Source organism: Anomaloglossus baeobatrachus, chromosome 9 (assembly GCF_048569485.1).
Source record: "Anomaloglossus baeobatrachus isolate aAnoBae1 chromosome 9, aAnoBae1.hap1, whole genome shotgun sequence".
NCBI classification, from domain to species: Eukaryota; Metazoa; Chordata; class Amphibia; order Anura; family Aromobatidae; genus Anomaloglossus; species Anomaloglossus baeobatrachus.
Genome location: NC_134361.1, coordinates 167,982,970 through 168,010,284, shown reverse-complemented (window position 1 = coordinate 168,010,284; position 27,315 = coordinate 167,982,970).

Sequence of the window (27,315 nt, the reverse complement as noted above, 5' to 3'; positions counted from 1 at the left end):
CAACTGCAGACAAAAGGGATTTAATTTCCATAAGAGCCTACCCTGGTTCCGTTGTTCCCCCTAATCCAATTCTACACATAAAGGCAAGTGGTCTGACACCGTTCTAGGGAAGTATTTGGTTCCCACTAGCAATCATTGCATTGCTTCATTACCTAAGGCCAAATCTATACGTGAGAGGGATGAAAATGTAGCCGAATACCAGAAGTACTGATACACTTCTGGGTGGCGAGTCCTCCACAGGTCAATTAGTGCTGTTTCCGTAAGTAAATTACCAAACGGCGTACAGTTTCCACCCACTTTTCGCGTCTCATGCCTCTCCTTATCCCAGTGAGAGTTTGGAACAATATTAAAGTCTCCAATTTGCACAAAGGGAATCCCCAGAAACTCCGTAATTATATTAGCAAGCTGTGAATAAATTTATTACAGTATAGCAGAGATATATAGGGATATCATTAATACAGGTCTAGCCCCCAGCCAACTTGACAAACATACATACCGACCGTCCTTATCTGTGATGACCCTCAGATATATGAACAGAGGGCCCAATCGAACTAGTATGCTAACCCCCTAAAGTAATCCGAATATGTGAAGTGGTACCCCACTCCGAGCCAATTTCTATTTAGTAGATGCAGTCTCTCTGGTACCTTATGTGTTTCCTGCAAACAAATCAGATCAGATTTTTCTGCCCGTAGAAATTGAAATACAGCCTGCCTTTTACTGCTAGAGCCAAGGCCCCTAACATTCCAGCTAATTAATTTTATGCATCTTGCCATATTTGCAAGCAGAGAATACAAGCAGCCCCAGAACTTCTTTATGAATCAATGTTTCGGCAACCAAAAAAACGTAATTTTGTTGTTTGGAATTTTTTTCTCGCTACGCCATGTGCCGGTCAGATTAATTGCTTTTATATGTTGATAGATCAGGCATTTCTGAACGTGGCGATACTAAATATGTGTGTATTTTTATAACTGTTTTATTTTCAATGGGACCAAAGGGCAATGATATGAAATTTTTTATTTATTTTTTCCATTTATTATTGATTTTGCTAGTCTGATCCATCCGCTCTTGTTAGCCGCATGTCTGCTGATCACATCAGCAGGCGTGTGGAGGGATTACCGCGGGCTCCCACATAGGACAGACACGGCCAAGGACGTACCAGTACATCCTTGGTCGTGAAGGGGTTAATACTTTGTAGAGAATCCTTTGCAGGTAATGACTGCCTGAAGAGTGGAATGCGATGTTTTATCGAATTCTACTCGCTCCGATTTTCATGCCGTGTGTCTTAGGCCTTAACCTCTTAATGACTGAGCCAATTTTGCAATTTTCAAGCTTTGAATTTTTACACCTTTAAACCAGAGATTTATATCACACAAAATGGTTAATAAATAACATTTCCCATTTCTCTACTTTACATCAGCACCATTGTTGAAAAAATTTTTTGTTTTTTTTTGTTAGATGTTAGACTGATGTTTATCAGTAATTTCTCTTTTTTGCAACAAAATTTACAAAAGCATATTTTTATGGCTCTCATCACCTTTGAAGTGACAAGTCACATTTAGTGTTAGAATGTTTAAACCTTCTAATATTTTAGAAATGATGCTGTTGCAAAGTAGATACAGTATGTAGTAAATATTACCTAATTATTTTTTTTTCCGTGTCATTAATCAGGAGCCGTACTTTCTTCAATATTGATAATTTTACACTTTGTCGGAGTGATCGTCTTCGCTTGAAGGAAAGGGTAGAGTACAACTACGATGTGATATATCATAACGAAATGGCCAGGCTTCGTAAAGGTAAGATGTGTTTTGTACATGTTTGTACATATGTTAGTCTGTACCTATTATTAGATTTTGTTATACATTCTAACTCTAGATGGGGTTGTAGTTTTGGCCATAATTTTGAGTTTGAAGGGGAATCTTGTAATGCCACTTAAGTATGTGTCTTTATACGCCACCAGACATTATAACTTGATGGAATGTATAGGGTCAGGGCTCCTCCTGAAGAATATATTAAATTGTACCTTTTAGTATTGTGTTTTCTTAAAGGGATCCAAGCGCCTTGGGTACCCTTCCCTGCCGTGGTCAGTCGCCCCTGCCGCGACATAAGGAGTTACCTCACACAAACATCCCATACCCCCACAGTCCTCGGTCGACAGTCTCACCTAATTGTACCTCCCGATTGCTTGTCAGGCACCTGTAGCTACACCAGTGACGCCAGCTTTTGTACTTTCGTTTTCAGCACAACCCCCTCTCAACTGACTGGCAAGTCTATGGGGAAAAGGCCCAGGAGTGGGGCACTGGATTTATCAGCCAGTCTCATTGAGCAACCTGAAACTGAGCAACCTGCAAACAGGTAAGTGATCCATCACTGACTCCGCGATCATTACATAAGAGTATTATTACTCCCGCCCCTCCCCCCCAGTGGACATATCTTCAATACCAGACATACATATATGCTACAAAGACTTTTCCGCTAACAGATTCAGTCTCTCTCTCTATTTTTTTTTGTAATCAGATACATTTTTAGTGCATTTTAACCATTTACATTACAAACAGAAAGGCCCAGGAGTGGGGCACTGGATTTATCAGCCAGTCTCATTGAGCAACCTAACAATGTCCAACCTGCAAAGAGGTAAGTGATCCATATTACATAAGCGTATTAATACTCCCGCCCCTCCCCAGTGGACATATCTTCAATGCCACACATACATATGTGCTGCAAAGACTTTTAAGCTAACAGATTCAGTCTATCAAATACATTTTTATTGCATTTTAAACATTTACACTACAAACATAGAAAAACCCTGTGCAAGGAGTTACCTCACACAAACATCCCATCCCCCACCCTCCCCGGTTGACAGTCTCACCTATTTGTACCTCCCGACTCTCCTTTCCTTCATAAAGAACCATTCTTCTTCTATATCATCGTCCATTGGCTCTCCCATAGATCTTATAGCCCAAACAGCATGTCTTTCAGAAGTTCAAATTATGTTAATCCTGGGAAGTCCAGCCACTTTCCTTTCAAATTGTGCCCTTTTACTTTTCTTAGGATAAATATTTTTCTCCAGAAGAATAATGAAATTAACTTTCTGAACATATTCCTTACTAGTTAGTGCCTTTTCATACAGCCAATACGAGGCATTAAGATTCTTGGCCACAAATAAAAAGCGCGCAATTGCTAATTTCTCATGTTCTTCCATCCCCACTTCGTCCACGTAGCCCAGCACACACACCAAAGGATTCCTGGATAGCACCACCTGTGTACAAATTGGATAAAGTTTAATACTATGATCCAGAACCTCTGTAGGCACGGGTACTCCCACAGCATGTGTACAATCTTTGCTTCTTCTACTGTGCACTTAGGGCATTTGGAGTCCGCCCTCACTCCCGCTTTATACATACACACAGGAGTCTTGTAGACTCTATATAAAACATATATCTGTGAGAGCCTCTTCATCTCACTCAGAGATACTTTGGTAACATATTGAATAATGGAATTCAATTTGTCCGCTACAGTCTCTCCCAGATCCTCCCCCCACTTCGCAAAGGCCCCAATTGGGTGCCTAACAATAAACATGGCCTGCAGCCCCCCACATATCATTGATATACAACCTGCAGTACACCTTTGTGTTCCTAATATATCCTGATATGCTTCCAATGCTGCAAATGACTCACATTACCTTTTCCAAGGATCCCCTTGTATCTCCCAAAAACAATAAAAGTTCATCCGCATACAGGGCCACTTTCTGTTCCAAACTCCCATTGGGCTGAATTCAGGAATTCATCCACCTCCTGATGCACCTTAGCAGAATACAAGTCAGAGAAAAATGCCCCAGCACTTTCAAAATATCAGGATTTATCTTTGACTACTGCCCTTTCCACCGACTGTAGGTATGCAATGTATGCCGATTCTCTTTGTGCTGCAGCTATCCCAGACAATGAATGACCGGCCCACTCCCCGTTTTCAACAGACTGCACGGTTTGAAACATTTTCTTTCACTCCGCTGCCTGTAGAGTCAATTTGGTGATCATTTTTTGAGCCGCCCTCATCCTATCCTATGCTGCCACCGTTGGGTCCTATATCTGAACACACTCCGCCTTCCCGAATTCCTGGAATGCAAGCTGATCCTGCCTCTTTGCCTCCGATTTAATTCTAGAGATTCCTTATATATATAGTCCCCTAAAATACGCCTTCATAGCTTCCCAAACCATGCCAATAGATGCCGATCCTTCATTAAACCTAAGATATTCCCGCACACCCTCTAAAATACCGCCAACTTCTTACATCAACTGCAGACATAAGGGATTTAATTTCCATAAGAGCCTACCCTGGTTCCGTTGTTCCCCCTAATCCAATTCTACACATAAAGGCGAGTGGTCTGACACCGTTCTAGGGAAGTATTTGGTTCCCACTAGCAATCATTGCATTGCTTCATTACCTAAGGCCAAATCTATACGTGAGAGGGATGAAAATGTAGCCGACATGGGCTTGACCACCATAGCATGGACTTTTTAATGATATGAAAATAAAGGAATTTTTATTTTAAAGAACAAAATGCCTGGAGTTTTGTGCTGGTGAAACCCTTCAACCAATTTCAATGCACATGGACTGGCTCTCCAAACCTCTTCTCCGTGCACAGCCCAGGATTACTGGCTTCCATCACACAGGTGAGCTGGGCAAAAAACCTCTTTCTACATTCACCTTGAGCTGCTATACCCGTGCTCCCTGTGATTCATGAATAGGAACTGTCAGTAAGTCAATTATCATTGCTTTGGATCTTTTCAATAAGAGACATTGTATACTATATATGATGAAATTGCATGACTTATAGTTCCTTATAAAAATTGTGTCATAAAATGGAAGACCAGATGAATGAAGCTAATAGCAATCAGATTTTTGTTACTTCAGATAGACTACGTATGGAGAGAGCTGCAAAAATGTTTTCATTGAATAAGCAAGATACCCCTTTGGAAACGCACACAGAAATGAATCAAATCATGTGGGAATTAGAAAAAGTAATGTCAGCGAGAATTCGTACCTGGTGGGACAGCGAAACCTTGCAAGCATATCTTGACAAAAATATGGTTCCCAGGGGACTTCGGCTGAACAAAAGACCCACAGTTGAATTTAATCAAGAATTTGTTGCAAAATGGGACACTATCTTATCTGAATGCTCCAAAAAACTTATCCAATTAATTATAGAACAAGAACGAAATAAAATAGGTGTGTTGGAGAATAAGATTAAAGAAATTGAAGTTTCCCTTGCACAATATTCAGGTCTGGATGCTTATAAGACCATGAAAGACCAGATAAATATTAAAATCATTGCCCTTGAGGATACAATCACTGCATTCAAAGAAAAGAAGTTTGTTCGTGATCTAAGGGACTATGAGGATAATAAAATCTACAATTGGCATAATTCCAGGAGATTTTTCCAAGCTGGTCCCAGATCCATATTGAAAAATCATAAAAGACGTAACAATTCTACTCGTGTTAATTTTTCTTCTACGGACTTTGAAACGACTGATGTGGACTCTACAGATTATAATACTGACACGTCCGATAATAATTTTGACACCCCATCTACTTCCTCAAGTGTGTCAAAAAACTCGAAAAACCAGCCGTTTTTTCAAAAAAATCGAAAAAAACAAGGAGGAGCGGCCGCAAACATAGAAAGTCATGTGTACCAACACAATCATTTTACGAGGGGGAAAAGGAAATGAATATTGATAATAATAATTTTTCTGTTATAAATATGTCGGCATGCATTTTAAACAGCAGTGAAATTAGTGTTTTGAAAAGGGGTTTAAATTTTGTTCCCAACAAGAGGTTTGATCTTTTTAAAACAATACTAGATGTTAATAAGTTTATCCGAAAATTAACAGTGAAAAAACACTTTTTTCACGATGAAAATGAGGTTAATGTTCCTAATGTTTCAAATGCATCAGCTGACATTTTTTTCTCTCCTATGTCATTTAAAGAACAAATGGCTTTACAAGATTTGCATGATTTGTCAAGTGATAGTGGTGCCGGACCCAATTCACATTGTGCGGTTTCCCACTTTAATGTTCCTAATCCCAGTTTTTATCCCATACCCTCGAGGTGTGATCAGATGACTGATTTCCAGAACATAGTAGAAAAGGAATTAACTGCTCTTTCTCATTTACAAGAACCTATGGTTCAAAATTTGTCTAAGACTGAGAGGGATGCGATTATTTCCTTGCAAAAAAACTCTAACATCATAATAAAAAATTCTGACAAGGGGGGGGCAGTCGTAGTTTTGGATACTGGACTTTATGAAAGGGAGGTATTGACTATGTTACAGGATTGTGATACCTACAGGAGAGTCGATCATGACCCCTCTGCAGATATAAAAAAATCCTTGGAAAAAATTCTAGAAGAAGGCTTACATTTGGGTTTAATGGATGAAAAATTGAGAGATTATCTTAATCCATCTTATTGCTTAATACCACTATTACATGCCTTACCCAAGTCACATAAAAATCAATTTCCCCCAAAAATGAGACCGATTGTCTCAGGTATAGATTCTTATACTGAACATCTAGCAGAGTGGTTGGATAACCACCTTCAATTTCTTCCTAAAATGTCTCCTGGCTATGTCCTGGATAGCAAACATGTGTTGAATATTATTTCTCAGATGAAATGGCAGGATAATTTTAGTTGGTTAACTTGTGATGTGCAATCACTGTATACATCTATTCCACATTCCCTTGCCATTTTAGCGTTGAAAGATTTGCTCAAAAAATATTCTGACTACTCACTTGAATTACAGGACTATTTGATTGATGTAACTGAGTTTTTACTTAAAAACAACTACTTTACCTTTTTAAATAAAGGATATATTCAGTTACAGGGATGTTCAATGGGCGCACGGTTTTCCCCCTCTCTAGCAGGCATATTTATGTTTTGGTGGGAAGAACAATATATTTTTAATCAGTGCAATCCTTTTTTCTCGGATATAGCATTATATCTGAGATTTATAGATGATGTACTTATTGTATGGCAAAATCCAAATAAAAAAATTGAGGATTTCATGTCATATATCAATAATAATGCCCATAATCTTTTTTTCACTTTTTTTCATGATGTATCAAAAATTAATTTTTTGGATATACAATTCCATGGGAAGGGTGACAATGGAGAAATTAATTGTAGTCTTTATAGAAAACCCATATCAGGCAACTCACTATTACATGCGGGAAGTTGCCAATCAAAGCATGTTATAAATAACATCCCTACAGGTGAATATGTCCGTGCTAGGAGATGTTGCAACACCCAAAATGGTTTTGAGGTAGAATGCAGCACTATTGAAAAAAGGTTTTTGGCAAGAGGTTATAAAATGACAAATCTCCAGAAAGCCAAAACCAAGGCAACCAAAGTGAGTAGGTCACAATATTTGGACATGAATAAAACCAGAGATAATCCCCAGAAAGAATTTTCAGTTGTTTTTTCAACAACATACAGTAAGAATTATTATGATGTAATTAAAATTATTAAAAAATATTTACCCATTTTATCTACAGATGACACATTATACAAAATCTTAAAAAATGGAGTTAAATTTGTTTCAAAAAGGAACATTACATTGGGATCCATGTTATCACCTAGTGATCATATGAATAGGTGCGGTTCCACTAAAAAAGAAAAAAACACTGGCAATTGGTTACCTAGCACAGGCTCTTTCAAATGTGGCCACAGATCGTGTGGACTATGCGATTATATGTCAAATGTGAAGGAATTTTCCTCATTTACAGATAAAAAAACGTATAAAATAATGTCACTCATAAACTGCAGTTCAGACCATGTGGTTTATTTAATATCGTGTACTATTTGTCAGTTACAATATATAGGCAGCACTTGTCGTTCTCTCAGAAAGAGGATATCTGAACACATTTATGATGTTAATAATGCCACCACAAGAAAATTATCAGGAGCGTCTCAACATTTTCGTGACGCACATGCAGGTAATTTAACAGGCATGAAAGTCAATGCCATTGAAAAAATTCAACTACCTAGAAGAGGTGGAAATTTGAAAGATATCCTCTTTCAGAGAGAAATAAAATGGATGTTTTTAATGGGCACAAGATTTCCGAAAGGTTTAAATAAAAGAAATGAATTAATATTTGCATATTAATCTGGCTAAAAAAACTTTGTATATATATAAGTGTTATAAGCATTATATGGAGTGATATAACTCAAGGGGTTAATGTTTTTGTAATTGTCTTGCTCTCTCCTTGCATTTGATCACATGTTTGGGTTCAGCCCTTTTTAAACAGTTCTGTGACTAGATGGTTTAGAGACTGAATAAGAACTGGATGTTCGAAACGCGTCCTCTCTGACATGGGCTTGACCACCATAGCATGGACTTTTTAATGATATGAAAATAAAGGAATTTTTATTTTAAAGAACAAAATGCCTGGAGTTTTGTGCTGGTGAAACCCTTCAACCAATTTCAATGCACATGGACTGGCTCTCCAAACCTCTTCTCCGTGCACAGCCCAGGATTACTGGCTTCCATCACACAGGTGAGCTGGGCAAAAAACCTCTTTCTACCGTTCTAGGGAAGTATTTGGTTCCCACTAGCAATCATTGCATTGCTTCATTACTTAAGGCCAAATCTATACGTGAGAGGGATGAAAATGTAGCCGAATACCAGAAGTACTGATACACCTCTGGGTGGCGAGTCCTCCACAGGTCAATTAGTGCTGTTTCCGTAAGTAAATTACCAAACGGCGTACAGTTTCCACCCACTTTTCGCGTCTCATGCCTCCCCTTATCCCAGTGAGAGTTTGGAACAATATTAAAGTCTCCAATTTGCACAAAGGGAATCCCCGGAAACTCCGTAATTATATTAGCAAGCTGTGAATAAATTTTTACAGTATGGCAGAGATATATAGGGATATCATTAATACAGGTCTAGCCCCCAGCCAACTTGACAAACATACATACCGACCGTCCTTATCTGTGATTACCCTCAGATATATGAACAGAGGGCCCAATCGAACTAGTATGCTAATCCCCTAAAGTAATCCGAATATGTGAAGTGGTACCCCACTCCGAGCCAATTTCTATTTAGTAGATGCAGTCTCTCTGGTACCTTATGTGTTTCCTGCAAACAAATCAGATCAGATTTTTCTGCCCGTAGAAATTGAAATACAGCCTGCCTTTTACTGCTAGAGCCAAGGCCCCTAACATTCCAGCTAATTAATTTTATGCATCTTGCCATATTTGCAAGCAGAGAATACAAGCAGCCCCAGAACTTCTTTATGAATCAATGTTTCGGCAACCAAAAAAACGTAATTTTGTTGTTTGGAATTTTTTTCGCGCTACGCCATGTGCCGGTCAGATTAATTACTTTTATATGTTGATAGATCAGGCATTTCTGAACGTGGCGATACTAAATATGTGTTTATTTTTATAACTGTTTTATTTTCAATGTGACCAAACGGCAATGATTTGAAATTTTTTATTTATTTTTTCCATTTATTATTGATTTTGCTAGTCTGATCCATCCGCTCTTGTTAGCCGCATGTCTGCTGATCATATCAGCAGACATGTGGAGGGATTACCGCGGGCTCCCACATAGGACAGACACGGCCAAGGACGTACCAGTACATCCTTGGTCGTGAAGGGGTTAATACTTTGTAGAGAATCCTTTGCAGGTAATGACTGCCTGAAGAGTGGAATGCGATGTTTTATCAAATTCTACTCGCTCCGATTTTCATGCCGTGTGTCTTAGGCCTTAACCTCTTAATGACTGAGCCAAGTTTGCAATTTTCAAGCTTTGAATTTTTACACCTTTAAACCAGAGATTTCTATCACACAAAATGGTTAATAAATAACATTTCCCATTTCTCTACTTTACATCAGCACCATTGTTGAAAAAATTTTGTTGTTTTTTTTTTGTTAGATGTTAGACTGATGTTTATCAGTAATTTCTCTTTTTTGCAACAAAATTTACAAAAGCATATTTTTATGGCTCTCATCACCTTTGAAGTGACTTAAGTCACATTTAGTGTTAGAATGTTTAAACCTTCTAATATTTTAGAAATGATGCTGTTGCAAAGTAGATACAGTATGTAGTAAATATTACCTAATTATTTTTTTTCCGTGTCATTAATCAGGAGCCGTACTTTCTTCAATATTGATAATTTTACACTTTGTCGGAGTGATCGTCTTCGCTTGAAGGAAAGGGTAGAGTACAACTACGATGTGATATATCATAGGGAAATGGCCAGGCTTCGTAAAGGTAAGATGTGTTTTGTACATGTTTGTACATATGTTAGTCTGTACCTATTATTAGATTTTGTTATACATTCTAACACTAGATAGGGTTGTAGTTTTGGCCATAATTTTGAGTTTGAAGGGGAATCTTGTAATGTCACTTAAGTATGTGTCTGTATACGCTACCAGACATTATAACTTGATGGAATGTATAGGGTCAGGGCTCCTTCTGAAGAATATATTAAATTGTACCTTTTAGTATTGTGTTTTCTTAAAGGGATCCAAGCGCCTTGGGTACCCTTCCCTGCCGTGGTCAGTCGCCCCTGCCGCGACATAAGGAGTTACCTCACACAAACATCCCATACCCCCACAGTCCTCGGTCGACAGTCTCACCTAATTGTACCTCCCGATTGCTTGTCAGGCACCTGTAGCTACACCAGTGACGCCAGCTTTTGTACTTTCGTTTTCAGCACAACCCCTCTCAACTGACTGGCAAGTCTATGGGGAAAAGGCCCAGGAGTGGGGCACTGGATTTATCAGCCAGTCTCATTGAGCAACCTGAAAATGGGCAACCTGCAAACAGGTAAGTGATCCATCACTGACTCCGCGATCATTACATAAGCGTATTATTACTCCCGCCCCGCCCCCCAGTGGACATATCTTCAATACCAGACATACATATATGCTACAAAGACTTTTCCGCTAACAGATTCAGTCTCTCTCTATTTTTTTTTGTAATCAGATACATTTTTAGTGCATTTTAACCATTTACATTACAAACAGAAAGGCCCAGGAGTGGGGCACTGGATTTATCAGCCAGTCTCATTGAGCAACCTAACAATGTCCAACCTGCAAAGAGGTAAGTGATCCATATTACATAAGCGTATTAATACTCCCGCCCCTCCCCAGTGGACATATCTTCAATGCCACACATACATATGTGCTGCAAAGACTTTTAAGCTAACAGATTCAGTCTATCAGATACATTTTGATTGCATTTTAAACATTTACACTACAAACATAGAAAAACCCTGTGCAAGGAGTTACCTCACACAGACATCCCATCCCCCACCCTCCCCGGTAGACAGTCTCACCAATTTGTACCTCCCGACTCTCCTTTCCTTGATAAAGAACCATTCTTCTTCTATATCATCGTCCATTGGCTCTCCCATAGATCTTATAGCCCAAACAGCCTGTCTTTCAGAAGTTCAAATTATGTTAATCCTGGGAAGTCCAGCCACTTTCCTTTCAAATTGTGCCCTTTTACTTTTCTTAGGATAAATATTTTTCTCCAGAAGAATAATGAAATTAACTTTCTGAACAGATTCCTTACTAGCTGGTGCCTTTTCATACAGCCAATACTAGGCATTAAGATTCTTGGCCACAAATAAAAAGCGCGCAATTTCCTAATTTCTCATGTTCTTCCATCCCCACTTCGTCCACGTAGCCCAGCACACACACCAAAGGATTCCTGGATAGCACCACCTGTGTACAAATTGGAAAAAGTTTAATACTATGATCCAGAACCCCTGTAGGCACGGGTACTCCCACAGCATGTGTACAATCTTTGCTTCTTCTACTGTGCACTTAGGGCATTTGGAGTCCGCCCTCACTCCCGCTTTATACATACACACAGGAGTCTTGTAGACTCTATATAAAACATATATCTGTGAGAGCCTCTTCATCTCACTCAGAGATACTTTGGTAACATATGAATAATGGAATTCAATTTGTCCGCTACAGTCTCTCCCAGATCCTCCCCCCACTTCGCAAAGGCCCCAATTGGGTGCCTAACAATAAACATGGCCAGCAGCCCCCCACATATCATTGATATACAACCTGCAGTACACCTTTGTGTTCCTAATATATCCTGATATGCTTCAAATGCTGCAAATGACTCACAATACCTTTTCCAAGGATCCCCTTGTATCTCCCTAAAACAATAAAAGTTCATCCGCATACAGGGCCACTTTCTGTTCCAAACTCCCATTGGGCTGAATTCAGGAATTCATCCACCTCCTGATGCACCTTAGCAGAATACAAGTCAGAGAAAAATGCCCCAGCACTTTCAAAATATCAGGATTTATCTTTGACTACTGCCCTTTCCACCGACTGTAGGTATGCAATGTATGCCGATTCTCTTTGTGCTGCAGCTATCCCAGACAATAAATGACCGGCCCACTCCCCGTTTTCAACAGACTGCACGGTTTGAAACATTTTCTTTCACTCCGCTGCCTGTAGAGTCAATTTGGTGATCATTTTTTGAGCCGCCCTCATCCTATCCTATGCTGCCGCCGTTGGGTCCTATATCTGAACACACTCCGCCTTCCCGAATTCCTGGAATGCAAGCTGATCCTGCCTCTTTGCCTCCAATTTAATTCTATAGATTCCTTATATATATAGTCCCCTAAAATACGCCTTCATAGCTTCCCAAACCATGCCAATAGATACCGATCCTTCATTAAACCTAAGATATTCCCGCACACCCTCTCAAATACCGCCAACTTCTTACACCAACTGCAGACAAAAGGTATTTAATTTCCATAAGAGCCTACCCTGGTTCTGTTGTTCCCCCTAATCCAAATCTACACATAAAGGTGAGTGGTCTGACACCGTTCTAGGGAAGTATTTGGTTCCCACTAGCAATCATTGCATTGCTTCATTACCTAAGGCCAAATCTATACGTGAGAGGGATGAAAATGTAGCCGAATACCAGAAGTACTGATACACCTCTGGGTGGCGAGTCCTCCACAGGTCAATTAGTGCTGTTTCCGTAAGTAAATTACCAAACGGCGTACAGTTTCCACCCACTTTTCGCGTCTCATGCCTCCCCTTATCCCAGTGAGAGTTTGGAACAATATTAAAGTCTCCAATTTGCACAAAGGGAATCCCTGGAAACTCCTTAATTATATTAGCAAGCTGTGAATAAATTTATTACAGTATGGCAGAGATATATAGGGATATCATTAATACAGGTCTAGCCCCCAGCCAACTTGACAAACATACATACCGACCGTCCTTATCTGTGATGACCCTCAGATATACGAACAGAGTGCCCAATCGAACTAGTATGCTAACCCCCTAAAGTAATCCGAATATGTGAAGTGGTACCCCACTCCGAGCCAATTTCTATTTAGTAGATGCAGTCTCTCTGGTAACTTATGTGTTTCCTGCAAACAAATCAGATCAGATTTTTCTGCCCGTAGAAATTGAAATACAGCCTGCCTTTTACTACTAGAGCCAAGGCCCCTAACATTCCAGCTAATTAATTTTATGCATCTTGCCATATTTGCAAGCAGAGAATACAAGCAGCCCCAGAACTTCTTTATGAATCAATGTTTCGGCAACCAAAAAAACGTAATTTTGTTTGGAATTTTTTTCTCGCTACGCCATGTGCCGGTCAGATTAATTGCTTTTATATGTTGATAGATCAGGCATTTCTGAATGTGGCGATACTAAATATGTGTGTATTTTTATAACTGTTTTATTTTCAATGGGACCAAAGGGCAATGATATGAAATTTTTTATTTATTTTTTCCATTTATTATTGATTTTGCTAGTCTGATCCATCCGCTCTTGTTAGCCGCATGTCTGCTGATCAGATCAGCAGGCATGTGGAGGGATTACCGCGGGCTCCCACATAGGACAGACACGGCCAAGGACGTACCAGTACATCCTTGGTCGTGAAGGGGTTAATACTTTGTAGAGAATCCTTTGCAGGTAATGACTGCCTGAAGAGCGGAATGCGATGTTTTATCAAATTCTACTCGCTCCGATTTTCATGCCGTGTGTCTTAGGCCTTAACCTCTTAATGACTGAGCCAATTTTGCAATTTTCAAGCTTTGAATTTTTACACCTTTAAACCAGAGATTTATATCACACAAAATGGTTAATAAATAACATTTCCCATTTCTCTACTTTACATCAGCACCATTGTTGAAAAAATGTTGTTGTTTTTTTTTTTGTTAGATATTAGACGGATGTTTATCAGTAATTTCTCTTTTTTGCAACAAAATTTACAAAAGCATATTTTTATGGCTCTCATCACCTTTGAAGTGACTTAAGTCACATTTAGTGTTAGAATGTTTAAACCTTCTAACATTTTAGAAATGATGCTGTTACAAAGTAGATACAATATGTAGTAAATATTACCAAATTATTTTTTTTTCCGTGTCATTAATCAGGAGCCGTACTTTCTTCAATATTGATAATTTTACACTTCGTCGGAGTGATCGTCTTCGCTTGAAGGAAAGGGTAGAGTACAACTACGATGTGATATATCATAGGGAAATGGCCAGGCTTCGTAAAGGTAAGATGTGTTTTGTACATGTTTGTACATATGTTAGTCTGTACCTATTATTAGATTTTGTTATACATTCTAACTCTAGATGGGGTTGTAGTTTTGGCCATAATTTTGAGTTTGAAGGGGAATCTTGTAATGCCACTTAAGTATGTGTCCGTATACGCCACCAGACATTATAACTTGATGGAATGTATAGGGTCAGGGCTCCTTCTGAAGAATATATTAAATTGTACCTTTTAGTATTGTGTTTTCTTAAAGGGATCCAAGCGCCTTGGGTACCCTTCCCTGCCGTGGTCAGTCGCCCCTGCCGCGACATAAGGAGTTACCTCACACAAACATCCCATACCCCCACAGTCCTCGGTCGACAGTCTCACCTAATTGTACCTCCCGATTGCTTGTCAGGCACCTGTAGCTACACCAGTGACGCCAGCTTTTGTACTTTCGTTTTCAGCACAACCCCCTCTCAACTGACTGGCAAGTCTATGGGGAAAAGGCCCAGGAGTGGGGCACTGGATTTATCAGCCAGTCTCATTGAGCAACCTGAAAATGGGCAACCTGCAAACAGGTAAGTGATCCATCACTGACTCCGCGATCATTACATAAGCGTATTATTACTCCCGCCGCCCCCCCCAGTGGACATATCTTCAATACCAGACATACATATATGCTACAATGACTTTTCCGCTAACAGATTCAGTCTCTCTCTCTCTCTTTTTTTTTGTAATCAGATACATTTTTAGTGCATTTTAACCATTTACATTACAAACAGAAAGGCCCAGGAGTGGGGCACTGGATTTATCAGCCAGTCTCATTGAGCAACCTAACAATGTCCAACCTGCAAAGAGGTAAGTGATCCATATTACATAAGCGTATTAATACTCCCGCCCCTCCCCAGTGGACATATCTTCAATGCCACACATACATATGTGCTGCAAAGACTTTTAAGCTAACAGATTCAGTCTGTCAGATACATTTTTATTGCATTTTAAACATTTACACTACAAACATAGAAAAACCCTGTGCAAGGAGTTACCTCACACAAACATCCCATCCCCCACCCTCCCCGGTTGACAGTCTCACCTATTTGTACCTCCCGACTCTCCTTTCCTTCATAAAGAACCATTCTTCTTCTATATCATCGTCCATTGGCTCTCCCATAGATCTTATAGCCCAAACAGCCTGTCTTTCAGAAGTTCAAATTATGTTAATCCTGGGAAGTCCAGCCACTTTCCTTTCAAATTGTGCCCTTTTACTTTTCTTAGGATAAATATTTTTCTCCAGAAGAATAATGAAATTAACTTTCTGAACAGATTCCTTACTAGCTGGTGCCTTTTCATACAGCCAATACGAGGCATTAAGATTCTTGGCCACAAATAAAAAGCGCGCAATTGCTAATTTCTCATGTTCTTCCATCCCCACTTCGTCCACGTAGCCCAGCACACACACCAAAGGATTCCTGGATAGCACCACCTGTGTACAAATTGGATAAAGTTTAATACTATGATCCAGAACCCCTGTAGGCACGGGTACTCCCACAGCATGTGTACAGTCTTTGCTTCTTCTACTGTGCACTTAGGGCATTTGGAGTCCGCACTCACTCCCGCTTTATACAGACACACAGGAGTCTTGTAGACTCTATATAAAACATATATCTGTGAGACTCTTCATCTCACTCAGAGATACTTTGGTAACATATTGAATAATGGAATTCAATTTGTCCGCTACAGTCTCTCCCAGATCCTCCCCCCACTTCGCAAAGGCCCCAATTGGGTGCCCAACAATAAACATGGCCAGCAGCCCCCCACATATCATTGATATACAACCTGCAGTACACCTTTGTGTTCCTAATATATCCTGATATGCTTCCAATGCTGCAAATGACTCACATTACCTTTTCCAAGGATCCCCCTGTATCTCCCAAAAACAATAAAAGTTCATCCGCATACAGGGCCACTTTCTGTTCCAAACTCCCATTGGGTTGAATTAAGGAATTCATCCACCTCCTGATGCACCTTAGCAGAATACAAGTCAGAGAAAAATGCCCCAGCACTTTCAAAATATCAGGATTTATCTTTGACTACTGCCCTTTCCACCGACTGTAGGTATGCAATGTATGACAATTCTCTTTGTGCTGCAGCTATCTCAGACAATGAATGACCGACCCACTCACCGTTTTCAACAGACTGCACGGTTTGAAACATTTTCTTTCACTCCGCTGCCTGTAGAGTCAATTTGGTGATCATTTTTTGAGCCGCCCTCATCCTATCCTATGCTGCCGCCGTTGGGTCCTATATCTGAACACACTCCGCCTTCCCGAATTCCTGGAATGCAAGCTGATCCTGCCTCTTTGCCTCCGATTTAATTCTAGAGATTCTTTTATATATAGTCCCCTAAAATATGCCTTCATAGCTTCCCAAACCATGCCAATAGATGCCGATCCTTCATTAAACCTAAGATATTCCCGCACACCCTCTCAAATACCGCCAACTTCTTACACCAACTGCAGACAAAAGGGATTTAATTTCCATAAGAGCCTACCCTGGTTCCGCTGTTCCCCCTAATCCAATTCAATACATAAGGGCGAGTGGTCTGACACCGTTCTAGGGAAGTATTTGGTTCCCACTAGCAATCATTGCATTGCTTCATTACCTAAGGCCAAATCTATACATGAGAGGGATGAAAATGTAGCCGAAGCCGAATACCAGAAGTACTGAATCACCTCTGGGTGGCGAGTCCTCCACAAGTCAATTAGTGCTGTTTCCGTAAGTAAATTACCAAACGGCGTACAGTTTCCACCCACTTTTCACGTCTCATGCCTCCCCTTATCCCAGTGAGAGTTTGGAACAATATTAAAGTCTCCAATTTGCACAAAGGGAATCCCCGGAAACTCCGTAATTATATTAGCAAGCTGTGAATAAATTATTACAGTATGGCAGAGATATATAGGGATATCATTAATACAGGTCTAGCCCCCAGCCAACTTGACAAACATACATACCGACCGTCCTTATCTGTGATGACCCTCAGATATATGAACAGAGGGCCCAATCGAACTAGTATGCTAATCCCCTAAAGTAATCCGAATATGTGAAGTGGTACCCCACTCCGAGCCAATTTCTATTTAGTAGATGCAGTCTCTCTGGTACCTTATGTGTTTTCTGCAAACAAATCAGATCAGATTTTTCTGCCCGTAGAAATTGAAATACAGCCTGCCTTTTACTGCTAGAGCCAAGGCCCCTAACATTCCAGCTAATTAATTTTATGCATCTTGCCATATTTGCAAGCAGAGAATACAAGCAGCCCCAGAACTTCTTTATGAATCAATGTTTCGGCAACCAAAAAAACGTAATTTTATTGTTTGGAATTTTTTTCTTGCTACGCCATGTGCCGGTCAGATTAATTGCTTTTATATGTTGATACATCAGGCATTTCTGAACGTGGCGATACTAAATATGTGTGTATTTTTATAACGGTTTTATTTTCAATGGGACCAAACGGCAATGATTTGAAATTTTTTATTTATTTTTTCCATTTATTATTGATTTTGCTAGTCTGATCCATCCGCTCTTGTTAGCCGCATGTCTGCTGATCATATCAGCAGACATGTGGAGGGATTACCGCGGGCTCCCACATAGGACAGACACGGCCAAGGACGTACCAGTACATCCTTGGTCGTGAAGGGGTTAATACTTTGTAGAGAATCCTTTGCAGGTAATGACTGCCTGAAGAGTGGAATGCGATGTTTTATCAAATTCTACTCGCTCCGATTTTCATGCCGTGTGTCTTAGGCCTTAACCTCTTAATGACTGAGCCAATTTTGCAATTTTCAAGCTTTGAATTTTTACACCTTTAAACCAGAGATTTCTATCACACAAAATGGTTAATAAATAACATTTCCCATTTCTCTACTTTACATCAGCACCATTGTTGAAAAAATTTTGTTGTTTTTTTTTTGTTAGATGTTAGACTGATGTTTATCAGTAATTTCTCTTTTTTGCAACAAAATTTACAAAAGCATATTTTTATGGCTCTCATCACCTTTGAAGTGACTTAAGTCACATTTAGTGTTAGAATGTTTAAACCTTCTAATATTTTAGAAATGATGCTGTTGCAAAGTAGATACAGTATGTAGTAAATATTACCTAATTATTTTTTTTCCGTGTCATTAATCAGGAGCCGTACTTTCTTCAATATTGATAATTTTACACTTCGTCGGAGTGATCGTCTTCGCTTGAAGGAAAGGGTAGAGTACAACTACGATGTGATATATCATAACGAAATGGCCAGGCTTCGTAAAGGTAAGATGTGTTTTGTACATGTTTGTACATATGTTAGTCTGTACCTATTATTAGATTTTGTTATACATTCTAACACTAGATGGGGTTGTAGTTTTGGCCATAATTTTGAGTTTGAAGGGGAATCTTGGAATGTCACTTAAGTATGTGTCTGTATACGCCACCAGACATTATAACTTGATGGAATGTATAGGGTCAGGGCTCCTTCTGAAGAATATATTAAATTGTACCTTTTAGTATTGTGTTTTCTTAAAGGGATCCAAGCGCCTTGGGTACCCTTCCCTGCCGTGGTCAGTCGCCCCTGCCGCGACATAAGGAGTTACCTCACACAAACATCCCATACCCCCACAGTCCTCGGTCGACAGTCTCACCTAATTGTACCTCCCGATTGCTTGTCAGGCACCTGTAGCTACACCAGTGACGCCAGCTTTTGTACTTTCGTTTTCAGCACAACCCCCTCTCAACTGACTGGCAAGTCTATGGGGAAAAGGCCCAGGAGTGGGGCACTGGATTTATCAGCCAGTCTCATTGAGCAACCTGAAACTGGGCAACCTGCAAACAGGTAAGTGATCCATCACTGACTCCGCGATCATTACATAAGCGTATTATTACTCCCGCCGCACCCCCCCAGTGGACATATCTTCAATACCAGACATACATATATGCTACAAAGACTTTTCCGCTAACAGATTCAGTCTCTCTCTATTTTTTTTTGTAATCAGATACATTTTTAGTGCATTTTAACCATTTACATTACAAACAGAAAGGCCCAGGAGTGGGGCACTGGATTTATCAGCCAGTCTCATTGAGCAACCTAACAATGTCCAACCTGCAAAGAGGTAAGTGATCCATATTACATAAGCGTATTAATACTCCCGCCCCTCCCCAGTGGACATATCTTCAATGCCACACATACATATGTGCTCCAAAGACTTTTAAGCTAACAGATTCAGTCTATCAGATACATTTTTATTGCATTTTAAACATTTACACTACAAACATAGAAAAACCCTGTGCAAGGAGTTACCTCACACAGACATCCCATCCCCCACCCTCCCCGGTTGACAGTCTCACCTATTTGTACCTCCCGACTCTCCTTTCCTTCATAAAGAACCATTCTTCTTCTATATCATCGTCCATTGGCTCTCCCATAGATCTTATAGCCCAAACAGCCTGTCTTTCAGAAGTTCAAATTATGTTAATCCTGGGAAGTCCAGCCACTTTCCTTTCAAATTGTGCCCTTTTACTTTTCTTAGGATAAATATTTTTCTCCAGAAGAATAATGAAATTAACTTTCTGAACAGATTCCTTACTAGCTGGTGCCTTTTCATACAGCCAATACGAGGCATTAAGATTCTTGGCCACAAATAAAAAGCGCGCAATTGCTAATTTCTCATGTTCTTCCATCCCCACTTCGTCCACGTAGCCCAGCACACACACCAAAGGATTCCTGGATAGCACCACCTGTGTACAAATTGGATAAAGTTTAATACTATGATCCAGAACCCCTGTAGGCACGGGTACTCCCACAGCATGTGTACAGTCTTTGCTTCTTCTACTGTGCACTTAGGGCATTTGGAGTCCGCACTCACTCCCGCTTTATACAGACACACAGGAGTCTTGTAGACTCTATATAAAACATATATCTGTGAGACTCTTCATCTCACTCAGAGATACTTTGGTAACATATTGAATAATGGAATTCAATTTGTCCGCTACAGTCTCTCCCAGATCCTCCCCCCACTTCGCAAAGGCCCCAATTGGGTGCCCAACAATAAACATGGCCAGCAGCCCCCCACATATCATTGATATACAACCTGCAGTACACCTTTGTGTTCCTAATATATCCTGATATGCTTCCAATGCTGCAAATGACTCACATTACCTTTTCCAAGGATCCCCCTGTATCTCCCAAAAACAATAAAAGTTCATCCGCATACAGGGCCACTTTCTGTTCCAAACTCCCATTGGGTTGAATTAAGGAATTCATCCACCTCCTGATGCACCTTAGCAGAATACAAGTCAGAGAAAAATGCCCCAGCACTTTCAAAATATCAGGATTTATCTTTGACTACTGCCCTTTCCACCGACTGTAGGTATGCAATGTATGACAATTCTCTTTGTGCTGCAGCTATCTCAGACAATGAATGACCGACCCACTCCCCGTTTTCAACAGACTGCACGGTTTGAAACATTTTCTTTCACTCCGCTGCCTGTAGAGTCAATTTGGTGATCATTTTTTGAGCCGCCCTCATCCTATCCTATGCTGCCGCCGTTGGGTCCTATATCTGAACACACTCCGCCTTCCCGAATTCCTGGAATGCAAGCTGATCCTGCCTCTTTGCCTCCGATTTAATTCTAGAGATTCTTTTATATATAGTCCCCTAAAATATGCCTTCATAGCTTCCCAAACCATGCCAATAGATGCCGATCCTTCATTAAACCTAAGATATTCCCGCACACCCTCTCAAATACCGCCAACTTCTTACACCAACTGCAGACAAAAGGGATTTAATTTCCATAAGAGCCTACCCTGGTTCCATTGTTCCCCCTAATCCAATTCAACACATAAAGGCGAGTGGTCTGACACCGTTCTAGGGAAGTATTTGGTTCCCACTAGCAATCATTGCATTGCTTCATTACCTAAGGCCAAATCTGTACATGAGAGGGATGAAAATGTAGCCGAATACCAGAAGTACTGATACACCTCTGGGTGGCGAGTCCTCCACAAGTCAATTAGTGCTGTTTCCGTAAGTAAATTACCAAACGGCGTACAGTTTCCACCCACTTTTCACGTCTCATGCCTCCCCTTATCCCAGTGAGAGTTTGGAACAATATTAAAGTCTCCAATTTGCACAAAGGGAATCCCCGGAAACTCCGTAATTATATTAGCAAGCTGTGAATAAATTATTACAGTATGGCAGAGATATATAGGGATATCATTAATACAGGTCTAGCCCCCAGCCAACTTGACAAACATACATACCGACCGTCCTTATCTGTGATGACCCTCAGATATATGAACAGAGGGCCCAATCGAACTAGTATGCTAATCCCCTAAAGTAATCCGAATATGTGAAGTGGTACCCCACTCCGAGCCAATTTCTATTTAGTAGATGCAGTCTCTCTGGTACCTTATGTGTTTTCTGCAAACAAATCAGATCAGATTTTTCTGCCCGTAGAAATTGAAATACAGCCTGCCTTTTACTGCTAGAGCCAAGGCCCCTAACATTCCAGCTAATTAATTTTATGCATCTTGCCATATTTGCAAGCAGAGAATACAAGCAGCCCCAGAACTTCTTTATGAATCAATGTTTCGGCAACCAAAAAAACGTAATTTTATTGTTTGGAATTTTTTTCTTGCTACGCCATGTGCCGGTCAGATTAATTGCTTTTATATGTTGATACATCAGGCATTTCTGAACGTGGCGATACTAAATATGTGTGTATTTTTATAACTGTTTTATTTTCAATGGGACCAAACGGCAATGATTTGAAATTTTTTATTTATTTTTTCCATTTATTATTGATTTTGCTAGTCTGATCCATCCGCTCTTGTTAGCCGCATGTCTGCTGATCATATCAGCAGACATGTGGAGGGATTACCGCGGGCTCCCACATAGGACAGACACGGCCAAGGACGTACCAGTACATCCTTGGTCGTGAAGGGGTTAATACTTTGTAGAGAATCCTTTGCAGGTAATGACTGCCTGAAGAGTGGAATGCGATGTTTTATCAAATTCTACTCGCTCCGATTTTCATGCCGTGTGTCTTAGGCCTTAACCTCTTAATGACTGAGCCAATTTTGCAATTTTCAAGCTTTGAATTTTTACACCTTTAAACCAGAGATTTCTATCACACAAAATGGTTAATAAATAACATTTCCCATTTCTCTACTTTACATCAGCACCATTGTTGAAAAAATTTTGTTGTTTTTTTTTTGTTAGATGTTAGACTGATGTTTATCAGTAATTTCTCTTTTTTGCAACAAAATTTACAAAAGCATATTTTTATGGCTCTCATCACCTTTGAAGTGACTTAAGTCACATTTAGTGTTAGAATGTTTAAACCTTCTAATATTTTAGAAATGATGCTGTTGCAAAGTAGATACAGTATGTAGTAAATATTACCTAATTATTTTTTTTCCGTGTCATTAATCAGGAGCCGTACTTTCTTCAATATTGATAATTTTACACTTCGTCGGAGTGATCGTCTTCGCTTGAAGGAAAGGGTAGAGTACAACTACGATGTGATATATCATAACGAAATGGCCAGGCTTCGTAAAGGTAAGATGTGTTTTGTACATGTTTGTACATATGTTAGTCTGTACCTATTATTAGATTTTGTTATACATTCTAACACTAGATGGGGTTGTAGTTTTGGCCATCATTTTGAGTTTGAAGGGGAATCTTGTAATGTCACTTAAGTATGTGTCTGTATACGCCACCAGACATTATAACTTGATGGAATGTATAGGGTCAGGGCTCCTTCTGAAGAATATATTAAATTGTACCTTTTAGTATTGTGTTTTCTTAAAGGGATCCAAGCGCCTTGGGTACCCTTCCCTGCCGTGGTCAGTCGCCCCTGCCGCGACATAAGGAGTTACCTCACACAAACATCCCATACCCCCACAGTCCTCGGTCGACAGTCTCACCTAATTGTACCTCCCGATTGCTTGTCAGGCACCTGTAGCTACACCAGTGACGCCAGCTTTTGTACTTTCGTTTTCAGCACAACCCCCTCTCAACTGACTGGCAAGTCTATGGGGAAAAGGCCCAGGAGTGGGGCACTGGATTTATCAGCCAGTCTCATTGAGCAACCTGAAACTGGGCAACCTGCAAACAGGTAAGTGATCCATCACTGACTCCGCGATCATTACATAAGCGTATTATTACTCCCGCCGCACCCCCCCAGTGGACATATCTTCAATACCAGACATACATATATGCTACAAAGACTTTTCCGCTAACAGATTCAGTCTCTCTCTATTTTTTTTTGTAATCAGATACATTTTTAGTGCATTTTAACCATTTACATTACAAACAGAAAGGCCCAGGAGTGGGGCACTGGATTTATCAGCCAGTCTCATTGAGCAACCTAACAATGTCCAACCTGCAAAGAGGTAAGTGATCCATATTACATAAGCGTATTAATACTCCCGCCCCTCCCCAGTGGACATATCTTCAATGCCACACATACATATGTGCTCCAAAGACTTTTAAGCTAACAGATTCAGTCTATCAGATACATTTTTATTGCATTTTAAACATTTACACTACAAACATAGAAAAACCCTGTGCAAGGAGTTACCTCACACAGACATCCCATCCCCCACCCTCCCCGGTTGACAGTCTCACCTATTTGTACCTCCCGACTCTCCTTTTCTTGATAAAGAACCATTCTTCTTCTATATCATCGTCCATTGGCTCTCCCATAGATCTTATAGCCCAAACAGCCTGTCTTTCAGAAGTTCAAATTATGTTAATCCTGGGAAGTCCAGCCACTTTCCTTTCAAATTGTGCCCTTTTACTTTTCTTAGGATAAATATTTTTCTCCAGAAGAATAATGAAATTAACTTTCTGAACAGATTCCTTACTAGCTGGTGCCTTTTCATACAGCCAATACGAGGCATTAAGATTCTTGGCCACAAATAAAAAGCGCGCAATTTCCTAATTTCTCATGTTCTTCCATCCCCACTTCGTCCACGTAGCCCAGCACACACACCAAAGGATTCCTGGATAGCACCACCTGTGTACAAATTGGATAAAGTTTAATACTATGATCCAGAACCCCTGTAGGCACGGGTACTCCCACAGCATGTGTACAATCTTTGCTTCTTCTACTGTGCACTTAGGGCATTTGGAGTCCGCCCTCACTCCCGCTTTATACATACACACAGGAGTCTTGTAGACTCTATATAAAACATATATCTGTGAGAGCCTCTTCATCTCACTCAGAGATACTTTGGTAACATATTGAATAATGGAATTCAATTTGTCCGCTACAGTCTCTCCCAGATCCTCCCCCCACTTCGCAAAGGCCCCAATTGGGTGCCTAACAATAAACATGGCCAGCAGCCCCCCACATATCATTGATATACAACCTGCAGTACACCTTTGTGTTCCTAATATATCCTGATATGCTTCCAATGCTGCAAATGACTCACATTACCTTTTCCAAGGATCCCCTTGTATCTCCCAAAAACAATAAAAGTTCATCCGCATACAGGGCCACTTTCTGTTCCAAACTCCCATTGGGCTGAATTCAGGAATTCATCCACCTCCTGATGCACCTTAGCAGAATACAAGTCAGAGAAAAATGCCCCAGCACTTTCAAAATATCAGGATTTATCTTTGACTACTGCCCTTTCCACCGACTGTAGGTATGCAATGTATGCCGATTCTCTTTGTGCTGCAGCTATCCCAGACAATAAATGACCGGCCCACTCCCCGTTTTCAACAGACTGCACGGTTTGAAACATTTTCTTTCACTCCGCTGCCTGTAGAGTCAATTTGGTGATCATTTTTTGAGCCGCCCTCATCCTATCCTATGCTGCCGCCGTTGGGTCCTATATCTGAACACACTCCGCCTTCCCGAATTCCTGGAATGCAAGCTGATCCTGCCTCTTTGCCTCCAATTTAATTCTAGAGATTCCTTATATATATAGTCCCCTAAAATACGCCTTCATAGCTTCCCAAACCATGCCAATAGATGCCGATCCTTCATTAAACCTAAGATATTCCCACACACCCTCTCAAATACCGCCAACTTCTTACACCAACTGCAGACAAAAGGTATTTAATTTCCATAAGAGCCTACCCTGGTTCTGTTGTTCCCCCTAATCCAATTCTACACATAAAGGTGAGTGGTCTGACACCGTTCTAGGGAAGTATTTGGTTCCCACTAGCAATCATTGCATTGCTTCATTACCTAAGGCCAAATCTATACGTGAGAGGGATGAAAATGTAGCCGAATACCAGAAGTACTGATACACCTCTGGGTGGCGAGTCCTCCACAGGTCAATTAGTGCTGTTTCCGTAAGTAAATTACCAAACGGCGTACAGTTTCCACCCACTTTTCGCGTCTCATGCCTCCCCTTATCCCAGTGAGAGTTTGGAACAATATTAAAGTCTCCAATTTGCACAAAGGGAATCCCCGGAAACTCCTTAATTATATTAGCAAGCTGTGAATAAATTTATTACAGTATGGCAGAGATATATAGGGATATCATTAATACAGGTCTAGCCCCCAGCCAACTTGACAAACATACATACCGACCGTCCTTATCTGTGATGACCCTCAGATATACGAACAGAGTGCCCAATCGAACTAGTATGCTAACCCCCTAAAGTAATCCGAATATGTGAAGTGGTACCCCACTCCGAGCCAATTTCTATTTAGTAGATGCAGTCTCTCTGGTAACTTATGTGTTTCCTGCAAACAAATCAGATCAGATTTTTCTGCCCGTAGAAATTGAAATACAGCCTGCCTTTTACTGCTAGAGCCAAGGCCCCTAACATTCCAGCTAATTAATTTTATGCATCTTGCCATATTTGCAAGCAGAGAATACAAGCAGCCCCAGAACTTCTTTATGAATCAATGTTTCGGCAACCAAAAAAACGTAATTTTGTTTGGAATTTTTTTCTCGCTACGCCATGTGCCGGTCAGATTAATTGCTTTTATATGTTGATAGATCAGGCATTTCTGAATGTGGCGATACTAAATATGTGTGTATTTTTATAACTGTTTTATTTTCAATGGGACCAAAGGGCAATGATATGAAATTTTTTATTTATTTTTTCCATTTATTATTGATTTTGCTAGTCTGATCCATCCGCTCTTGTTAGCCGCATGTCTGCTGATCAGATCAGCAGGCATGTGGAGGGATTACCGCGGGCTCCCACATAGGACAGACACGGCCAAGGACGTACCAGTACATCCTTGGTCGTGAAGGGGTTAATACTTTGTAGAGAATCCTTTGCAGGTAATGACTGCCTGAAGAGCGGAATGCGATGTTTTATCAAATTCTACTCGCTCCGATTTTCATGCCGTGTGTCTTAGGCCTTAACCTCTTAATGACTGAGCCAATTTTGCAATTTTCAAGCTTTGAATTTTTACACCTTTAAACCAGAGATTTATATCACACAAAATGGTTAATAAATAACATTTCCCATTTCTCTACTTTACATCAGCACCATTGTTGAAAAAATTTTGTTGTTTTTTTTTTGTTAGATATTAGACTGATGTTTATCAGTAATTTCTCTTTTTTGCAACAAAATTTACAAAAGCATATTTTTATGGCTCTCATCACCTTTGAAGTGACTTAAGTCACATTTAGTGTTAGAATGTTTAAACCTTCTAACATTTTAGAAATGATGCTGTTACAAAGTAGATACAATATGTAGTAAATATTACCGAATTATTTTTTTTTCCGTGTCATTAATCAGGAGCCGTACTTTCTTCAATATTGAT